The following is a 10,840-nucleotide window of genomic DNA, read 5'->3' on the forward strand; positions in this document are numbered from 1 at the left end:
AAAATGTTTATTTCTGGAGGGTTGCTTTTAAAGGAGGTCGTCAGTTCTAGTTTCCAGGCGGCCAACCACTTTGATTTTCAATCTTCAGACTATTTTTAACGGGAGGTCGTTGGTTCAAGTCTTCAGGCGGCCAATGATTTGGGGTTTGACCCCTTACAACCAGTGTTTCTTGCAGATCTCTTTGGGAAAGAAATTAATGTGGGGGTGAAAGAGAAGGCTTTCAGAAGAGATGTATGCAAATCCACCTCCTCAGATTCCGAACATGGGGGGTCTAATATGGACCAAACTGACAGCGAGAAGAGAGTATATCAAGCTTGGAAAGGAAGCAATAACTTTTTCTTTACTGGGAGGTTTATATTTGGGCCAGATGTGAGGTCACTAGTTTTGACGTTCGTTCTCATCCTCGTTCCAGCAACAATATTCTGTGTATTTGTTGCAATAAAACTTTTGGACAAGTTTTCACATCATGCAGGAGTATCCATAATGGTCATTGTAGTGGTCTTCACAATATATGTTTTGGTTCTTCTTCTTCTCACATCCAGAAGAGATCCTGGAATACTCCCTCGAAATTCACACCCTCCTGAGCCTGAAGAAGGTTATGATGTTTCCAGTTTGACACCAGAGTCAATAGGTGGGCAGACTCCACATCCACGATTACCTCGTACAAAAGATGTGTTTGTGAATCTTCTTTATGTTTGTTTTTTCAACAACGTTGTTGTGCGTTTATGTATTCTCCTTTTGGTGGGTATATATCAAGAAAATTATGGTAGCAAATGATGTTACAGTCTGGAAAGCTATGCCAAAAACACATGCATCAATTGTGCTCATACTGTACACATTCTTTTCAGTTTGGTTTGTTGGTGGACTTATGTTATTTCATCTCTATCTGATTAGTACAAATCAGACTACATATGAGAATTTCAGATATCGGTATGATAGAAGAGAAAATCCTTACAACAAAGGAGTAATACAAAATTTCAAAGAAATATGTTTTACAAAAATTCCACCGTCGAAGAATAATTTTCGAGCCAAGTTACAAAATTATTCTACACTGCAAGATACTTCTGCTCCTCCTTCAGGGGGGAACTTTCTCAGTCCTAACATGGGCAAAGGAGGAATTGACCTTGAAATAGGTAATAAGCCTTCATGGCCAACTGTTGGTGCTGAAGCATTGGCAGATTTTGAAGCACATGAAAGCAATGGTGGATTAGAAAACAAAGATGGTTATGAGGACTCTTTTTCTCATTCAAGCTGTACACTTCCTGTGGAAAGTGCAGAGGGAAGAGGTGGAATACATCCGAGGCATTTAAGTTGGGGCCGTAAGAGTGGGAGCTGGTAAATAACACTAGATATTCTTGCCTTGGCTGCTGGAGTTAGTGAAGCAAATCGAGTTAGTGGAGACATCACTCCTCAGGAAACCGATGATTTCTAGTAAGTTGACATGTTTAAAAAATGCATGTTGTAGAAAACTATATGTTTATCAATGTGATAAGTTTTTCCTGCAGTTTGAAACTCAACATCATATTTCAAGCAACCAAATACATGCTCTTGCAAAGGGTGTCATTCACCAGTCAACAAAAAATCGATCAATAATGTTCAGGAAAACATGGTCAATAGTTCCAAGAATAATTTTCAAGATTGTGAATTTGTATTTTAGAATGCAAATTTAAGAAATTGGCTAACTATACCAAAAGAATATAAATACTTCTTACATTCTTGAAAATTACCTTTCATTTAGGTCATGGATGTGCAAGTCAAGTGCTTTACCTAGTACCGGGTTTCTTTTTGAACAAGAAAATTCAAGAAAACACATTTATGGACAATATTTGTGGCTCCACATGAATGAAAAATTTGCACAACGTTTCAACGATTGCAAGCCCTAAAAAACCATTGAAATTGTCATTATTGTAAGAGATGAGCAAGCTCCAAAAATTGGGCAACATTCCCCCCCCTTCCCAGTGACCTACTTTACTCGCCACTTTGTGTTCTCGTACCACTCTTTTCCCCGTCGACGATGAGCATGGAGATTGTCTGATTCACGACGCCTCCACCTTGATGCGCATGATCACTCACCTCACAGTTTAGGTGGAAGGAAGGCAGTGGAAATAAATGAATCCATTCACAGTTCAGGCAATTAACAGTTTTGGCAGTTGATAATTCAGTAAGGAGATCATTTACCATACAAATAAGTGATCTTATACCATTATAGTGAAAGAGACCATGCGAGTGTCTTACCATTAGTGAGAGACGAATACCTGATCATTCTAAACCATTCTTTTTCATTATTCATTAACTTATTTCGATTGTGGATCAATGATAAAAATTCTTTCCATCGTCTAACACACAAATCCACGATGCATGATAGGAGATGGAGGTAGCTGGGGGAATTTGTTTCAAAGGAAACGCCTTATGGCGTAATAACTTAATCTATAGTCATTAGCATTTAAAAGAGAGCGCAAAGGCTCTTTGCTTTGGGTATCAATTTAAGAATCTTTTAATATCTTTATTTTGATTAAATTTTAAAAATATTTCAAAATAAAGATGAGAAAAGTAAGAGAAAAAGAAAAGTGAACCGTTCATTGGATTTTTAAATTATTCCAAAATTTGCAATTGCATTACATTGAGGTCTCTCTCCTCCACCTATAGAATTACACTGAAGCACTGAAAAACTTTAAAGGGTTATCTAGGGAACAAACTGATAGCGAGAAGAGAGTATATCAAGCTTGGAAAGGAAGAAATCAATTTTTCTTTAGTAGGAAGTTTATATCTGGGCTAGATGTGAGCTCACTAGTTTTTTCGTTCATTCTCATCCTCATTCCAGTAACAATATTCTATGTATTTGTTGCAATAAAACTTTTGGACAAGTTTTCACATCATGCAGGAGTATCCATAATGGTCATTGTAGTGGTCTTCACAATATATGTTTTGGTTCTTCTTCTTCTCACATCCATTATAGGTCCTGGAATACTCCCTCGAAATTCACACCCTCCTGAGCCTGAAGAAGGTTATGATGTTTCCAGTTTGACGCTAGATTCAATAGGTTGGAAGACTCCACATCCATGATTACCTTGTACAAAACATGTGTTTGTGAATCTTCTTTATGTTTGTTTTTTCAACAACGTTGTTGTGCGTTTATGTATTCTCCTTTTGGTGGGTATATATCAAGAAAATTATGGTAGCAAATGATGTTACAATCTGGAAAGCTATGCCAAAAACACATGCATAAATTGTTCTCATATTGTACACATTCTTTTCAGTTTAGTTTGTTGGTGGACTTATGCTATTTCATCTCTATCTTATTAGTACAAATCAGACTACATATGAGAATTTTAGATATCGATATGATAGAAGAGAAAATCCTTACAACAAAGGAGTAATATAAAATTTCAAAGAAATATGTTTTACAAAAAATCCACCATCGAAGAATAATTTTCGATCCAAGTTACAAAATTATTCTACACTACAAGATACTTATGCTCCTCCTTCAGGGGGAACTTTCTCAGTCCTGGCATAGGCAAAGGAGGAATTGACCTTGAAATAGGTAATAAGCCTTCATGGCTAACTGTTGGTGCTGAAGCATTGGCAGATTTTGAAGCACATGAAAGCAATAGTGGATTAGAAAACAAAGATGGTTATGATGACTCTTTTTCTCATTCAAGCTGTACACTTCCCGTGGAAAGTGCAGATGGGAGAGGTGGAATACATCCGAGGCATTTAAGTTGGGGCCGTAAGAGTGGGAGCTGGTAAATAACACTAGATATTCTTTCCTTGGCTGCAGGAGTTAGTGAAGAAAATTGAGTTAGTGGAGACATTACTCCTCGGGAAAACGACGATTTCTAGTAAGTTGACATGTTTAAAAAATACATGTTGTAGAAAACTATATGTTTATCAATGTGATAAGTTTTTCCTGTAGTTTCAAACTCAACATCATATTTCAAGCAACCAAATACATGCTCTTGCAAAGGGTATCATTCACTAGTCAACAAAAAATCGATCAATAATGTTCAGGAAAACATGGTCAGTAGTTCCAAGAATAATTTTCAAGATTGTGAATTTGTATTTTAGAATGCAAATTTAAGAAATTGGCTAACTATACCAGAAGAATATCAATACTGCTTACATTCTTGAAAATTACCTTTCATTTAGGTCATGGATGTGCAAGTCAAGTGCTTTACCCAGTACCGGGTTGCTTTTTGAATAAGAAAATTCAAGAAAAGACATTTATGGACAATATTTGCGGCTCCACATGAATGAAAAATGTGCACAACGTTTCAACGATTGCGAGCCCTGAAAAACCATTGAAATTGTCATTATTGTAAGAGATGAGCAAGCTCCACAAATTGGGCAACAACCCCCCCCCTTCCCAGTGACCTACTTTACTCGCCACTCTGTGTTCTCGTACCACTCTTTTCCCCGTCGACGATGAGCATGGAGATTGTCTGATTCACGACGCCTCCACCTTGATGCACATGATCACTCACCTCACAGTTTAGGTGGAAGGAAGGCAGTGGAAATAAATGAATCCATTCACAATTCAAGCAATTAACAGTTTTACCGGTTGATAATTCAGTAAGGAGATCATTTACCATACAAATAAGTGATCTTATACCATTATAGTGAAAGAGACCATGCGAGTGTCTTACCATTTGTGAGAGACGAATACGTGATCATTCTAAACCATTCTTTTTCATTATTCATTAACTTATTTCGATTGTGGATCAATGATAAAAATTCTTTCCATCGTCTAACACACAAATCCACGATGCATGATAGGAGATGGAGGTAGCTGGGGGAATTTGTTTCAAAGGAAACGCCTTATGGCGTAATAACTTAATCTATAGTCATTAGCATTTAAAAGAGAGCGCAAAGGCTCTTTGCTTTGGGTATCAATTTAAGAATCTTTTAATATCTTTATTTTGATTAAATTTTAAAAATATTTCAAAATAAAGATGAGAAAAGTAAGAGCAAAAGAAAAGTGAACCGTTCATTGGATTTTTAAATTATTCCAAAATTTGCAATTGCATTACATTGAGGTCTCTCTCCTCCACCTATAGAATTACACTGAAGCACTGAAAAACTTTAAAGGGTTATCTAGGGAACAATATTTATAGCTTATAATTTGCCTTCTAAAATGAATTATTAACAAATCTTGACTACATGTATAAAATTTTGGAGTGTATTTTGGCTTTGATATTAAATTTTATCTTTCATATATATATATATATATATATATATATATATATGAATTTTTAATTAATATATGTGAAATATTTGAAAAATATTTTAGTAACCAATACAAATCATCTTAATCACTGATGTACAAATGTCAAGAGGGATCAAAATATTTTAATATGCAATTTTTTTTAGTGTATAAAATTTGGAAAAAAAGATTGTACACAAAGAGACAAATTTCAGCAAATTTTTGTTATATTTTAAACAAAATTGACCAAAACACTTACATGAAAATGAGCCAAAACATAAAATAGTGACACTGCTTGAAATCAGGCCTAGAATTTGACGTCCCATAGCACGTATTTTGGATTTCAGAATGTATTTGACAGTTGTTGAAAATTTTTCACCGTCAAATTTGACGTGTGTTATAATAAGTAAACTATCAAAATGACTTCCAATTTTAAAGTTAAACCGTCAAAATCTCTAATACCTTAAGCGCAAGTAAAGATAACCTACAATAGAATATTATGAATATTATAATACCTCATTCAACTATACGTACAAATTATAGTACATTACATTAACTTTATGATAGTACATTACATTAACTTTATGTCAATAGATTGGTGAGAATTTTAACACTGTATTTATGCTCCTATTTATTAGGATACCAAACCCCTATGAACAGAAGATGGTTGGTATATGTTTGTAATTAGTATTATTTTTCCCTTTTTGTTATCGGATTCTCATTCTGAACTTTTGGGGTTCACGAGCTTGTTTAGTTATCATCAACAAATATTGGGTTTCCATTAGATCTGGAATGTGCACGGAAATAGTAAGTTCACAATTCCATCCTTCTATGCATCCTTGCCTCCTTGCGCAGGAATGGGCTGCTGAAGAAAGCTTATGAGCTCTCGGTGCTTGCGATGCTAAAGTGGGACTTCTAATTTTCTCCTCAACAGGGAAGTTATAAGAATTCACCAATCCCATGTGTGTTTGATGAGTATTTTCCCTAACTATTAGATTTCTATTCTACATAATTCTTTGGAATGTTTGACTTCCCTTTTATTTGCTAGACTATTAATGTGTATTTCCCTAGACTGAATGTTTGATTTCTCTCATTATTATTTCTCACTCTCTATTTACATAAAGTAATGAAAACATTTTAGGGATAACTGTAAAGTGATCTACTCTTGGAAAGTCTCTACCATTATTTCAGATATAACATGAATACGCAGTTAGATACATGTTTGATTATCATTAGATATATTTTTTATTATCGTTTCACAGTTCCGCATAAATTATTCTTTGTTCTTTCACTTGGAGAGAAAATTTTGGGCATAACTGTCTATTTTGACTGGTTAAAGAAAGGAATTAGCTTTTATTCTAGACTTGTATAGTTTTAGGTTGATATGATTCATTGTTCTTTCACGTTGGACTGGAGAGAAAATTTTGGGCATAACTGTCTACTGTTGACTGGTTAAAGGTCAAAGGTATTAGCTTTTATTTTGGACTTGTAAAGCTTTAGATTGATGATACTTTAGAACTGAAATAAACATTTGGCAATTGATAATTATGTAGTCATTGGGTTAAGTTCCAACGTTTTCGAAGAAGGCTTTCCTTACCCCAAAACTCGAGGCTTTCCTTACCCTAAAACTCGAATAGACTTATATTGGAGTTTCAAAGAAATAGAAATTGATAACTCCTTTGTATCCATTTATTTAATTTCTCCAATGTGTGTGCAGGAGGGATATTCAATGCACTCAACATTTGTGAAAAGGAGGTATTTCTCTTAACTAAGCAGAGGTTGTAGTTTTTTGTTGGTAGAGGTTGCAGTTTTTAGTTGGCATCCTGCACTCTATGAAACAATTTGGAAAGTGGTTGTCTAATTAGTGAGTTTGACGTTTCTAAATTTACTTAGAATGTAAAATGAAGGGCATCGAAAATGTAAAAATGTCACGAAATTCTTGTTTGATGGGCAAAAAGGATTTGAAATTCCAGGCCTGCTTGAAATGTTTTTAAAATGTGATAGTAATTTAGTTTTTTTAATTATGTTATATAATATTGACATACATGTGTAGTTGATTTTGAAATATTTTATTTATAAGCCACATTGAATAATTTTATTATTATTAATATTTTTGACTGTCACATATCAATTTATATTGAAGTTTGAATAACTTACACATTTGACTCGCCAAAACATATAATAGTAAAACTAGTTGAAATGTTTTTAGAATGTTTTAAGGATAACAACTTAGTTTTCTTAATTGTTTTATATAATATGTACATTGTCCATATTAAAATTATATATATATTTTTATTAATATATTTTTAATAATTATATACATAGTTGACATTGAAATATTTTATTTATACCCACAATGAATATTTTTATTATTAATAATATCAATTATATCTTAAAAATTTAATGACTTGCACTTTTTTCTTTTATTAGGAAACAACTAAATTATTTTACTTTTAACCATTACTTCTTTTTGTGCATTGAAATACTAAAATGCTTTAAGGGTAACAATTTATTTTACCTTTTTCTCTTATTAGGAAATAGCTAAATTATTTTACTTTTGACCATTATTTCTTTTTTAGCATTGAAATACTAAAATGTTTTAAGGATAACAATTTAGTTTTCTTGATTTTTTTTTTTTTTTTTTTTGAGGAGAGAGATCGCGCGCGCTCTGCTCTGCTCTGCGGCGTTGTGATTAGGTCTGCAGCCGCCGTCGAGCTTTGACGCTGCCATGAGCGGTCCTGGGGGTGGGGAGTCCTCTCCCACCCCACCATCATCTTCTGTAGACGCATTCCGTAGCCTATTAACGCAGAAAGGGAAGAAACGCCAGATCTCTGAAGTGCCGAAATTCATAAAAAAGCTCGAAGAAATACCAGAGATTGCACTTCCAGAGGAACAATCGATTAAAATCACTCTTGCTCTGGCTAACAGAGGCTTGGTAAGGCAGTTTATGGGCTGTTGGCCTTCCACAAAAACCACGGACGATTGGATTCAGCGAAACTGGAGACCTCAGCTGAAAAATAACGTGATTTGTTATGCTGTGGGAAGAGGCTATTTCATTTTTGAATTTACCTCCAAAGAAGATCGTGATCTGGTGTTCAGAAATGGGCCGTATTTTATGGGAAATCAGGGACTGTATCTTAACAAATGGAGCCCCGATTTCGATCCCTCTGTTGATGTCCCTAAGGAGGCGTCGGTCTGGGTTCGTCTCCCTAACCTCCCGATACACTGCTGGAGCTATCAATCCCTGCAGAAGATTGGTAATGGGCTGGGTCGTTTCATTGACAAAGCTGATCACAAGGGCCAATATACCTGCGCTAGAATCTGCGTGGAAGTCGATCTGGAAGCCGGTCTGCCAGAAGCAGTCAAACTTACAGTTGGAGAATGGCAGCATTACCAGAAGCTGGACTACGAGCAGTTGCCTTTCAAATGCTGAACCTGTCATGAGCATGGACACTTCCAGCGAAACTGCCCAAAAGCTCCAACAGGGAACAAGGTTGAAGAAGAAGGATGGAAAGAAATTAAAAAGGGAAAGGCTGTTCCAAAGCCCCCGGGGCAGAATAACTCCGTACCATTGGGGAAGCCACAAACTAATACAAAGGCCACTGCTGCTTCTAAAGATGGCTCCTCCTCAGGAGAAAAGGTGGATGTCATGGAGACCCAAGAGGATACAGAAAATAAGTTGAAGCAAGTGAAAGAAACTGAAGTCGAATCAATTGTTCCACCAGTTGATGATGGTCAGAGGGGAAACGAAGGCAACGAAGAGCACATCAGTCTCGCCTCCGATTCTGAGGGAGAATCAGAAGAGAGAGATTCTGAAACTGACAATTCGCAAGTCACTCCTATCAAGACGACTAGGGGTCGGAAATCCAAGAAGAAACAGAGAGAGGAAAAAACTTATCTAGATGTCCTCCAAGGTTCCCAAAAAACCCTCAAAGGAATGATGAATACCAGATCTGGGCGCAAGAGTAACAGGGCTCCAAAAGGAGCCTCAATCCCCCAAGTCAGTAAATAATGAAATACGTCTCCTAGAATTGCAGAGGTTTAGGTAGCAAGTTGAAAGAGGAAGCCTTGAAAGACATAGTGAGAATATATTCGCCTGAAATCCTCCTCATCCAGGAGACAAAGCTGGAGGATCTTCTTCTCCTCCAATCTAGTAAAGTTTTTTGGCAAAAAGGTCATGGAAGAGCGGTTAGTGCTAGAGGCGCTTCTGGTGGAATAGCCACCTTTTGGAACAGCACCATATATGATCTTATTCAAGAAAAAAGTAGCCCCCATTGGCTTTTCACTCAGCTCCTCCACAAAGATTCTGGTCAACAAGTAAGTATGTTTAATCTTTATGCTCCGGTATTGCCAGGCGAGAAAAAAATTTGTTGGAACTCACTTCAATCCTTTCTTTCAGAGCAAAATCCAGGAAATATCATTATTGCAGGTGACCTGAATGTCACCCTTGCTGTTGATGAGAAAAAGGGAGGCTCCATTGTCAGGGACCCTGCCAGAGAATGGGTTGAAGATATTATGCTGGGCTGGGATCTGGAGGATATTAAACCTTCTTCAGGGAAATACACCTGGTCCAACAAAAGATTAGCCCCCAATCACATTGCTGCCCATTTGGACAGATTCCTTGTCCACTCTTCTTTCCTGACATGCGGTCTTATGGCCACTTCTAAAATTCTACCAAATCTCACTTCTGATCATAAGCCCATCCTCCTCGAGCTTTCCCTGGATGGTAATCTAGGCCCCATCCCTTTTCGTTTCAGTCCTCTGTGGATTCAGCAAGAAGGATTCCAAGAGGTGGTTTCTGAAGCCTGGAATAGGCCTGTCCATGGTTCTCCATTCTTTGTGTGGGAAGAGAAAATCAGGGGCCTGAAAAGAAGTCTTAAGGAGTGGGCTAAAAGATTGAAAACCCCTTCTGCCAAAAGAAAAGAATCTCTTAATAGTCTTGCTGCTCATCAATTAGCTATGGAGCACAGTCCTGTAACACAAAGTCTTCTCCAAAAAGAAGTCGAGCTGCAAAAAGAGGTTCACAGATCTAGCAGGGAGGAGGAAGAATTCTGGAGACAGAAGTCTAGGAATCTATGGAATTAGCTATGGAGCACAGTCCTGTAACACAAAGTCTTCTCCAAAAAGAAGTCGAGCTGCAAAAAGAGGTTCACAGATCTAGCAGGGAGGAGGAAGAATTCTGGAGACAGAAGTCTAGGAATCTATGGTTACAGTCCGGAGATAAAAACACCAGCTTCTTTCATAAGCAAGCCGAAGCTCGAAAGCATTTCAAATCAGTTTCTGAGATACATTACCAAAACACTGTGGTTAAGGATTTCGATGGCATTAAGAGAGCTGCTTACTCCTTCTTCAAAGATCTTTATTCGGCTCCTGAAGAACCCCCTATTGATCCTCATGCCTACCCGATTGACTTAATTCCCAAGTGCGTTCAAGAATCAGATAATGCTATGTTGACTGCTCCGATCAGTATGGACGAGCTTAAGAAAGTTCTGGATTGCATGGAGCCTGATAAAGCCCCAGGCCCTGATGGGTTCTCTGTCAGGTTTCTCTTGACTTGCTGGTCAACAATCAAAAAAGATCTATTGAGAATGGTCAGAAAGTCCCAGAATTGTGCAAAGCTGGGCGGTGGCATCAATTCAG

General features: G+C 36.9%; 2 pseudogenes; both read left to right on the forward strand.

Annotated features, from left to right (window-relative positions):
* Nucleotides 1-229: 229 nt before the first annotated feature.
* LOC149217529 (putative protein S-acyltransferase 7 pseudogene) lies at nucleotides 230-1,432 on the forward strand (annotated as a pseudogene).
* Nucleotides 1,433-3,097: 1,665 nt separating this feature from the next.
* LOC149217530 (putative protein S-acyltransferase 7 pseudogene) lies at nucleotides 3,098-3,798 on the forward strand (annotated as a pseudogene).
* Nucleotides 3,799-10,840: the final 7,042 nt, after the last annotated feature.

The sequence above is a fragment of the Pinus tabuliformis genome, chromosome 1_1 (assembly GCF_031772625.1).
Source record: "Pinus tabuliformis cultivar Carrire ecotype Pingquan chromosome 1_1, CPIR1, whole genome shotgun sequence".
Classification (NCBI taxonomy): Eukaryota; Viridiplantae; Streptophyta; class Pinopsida; order Pinales; family Pinaceae; genus Pinus; species Pinus tabuliformis.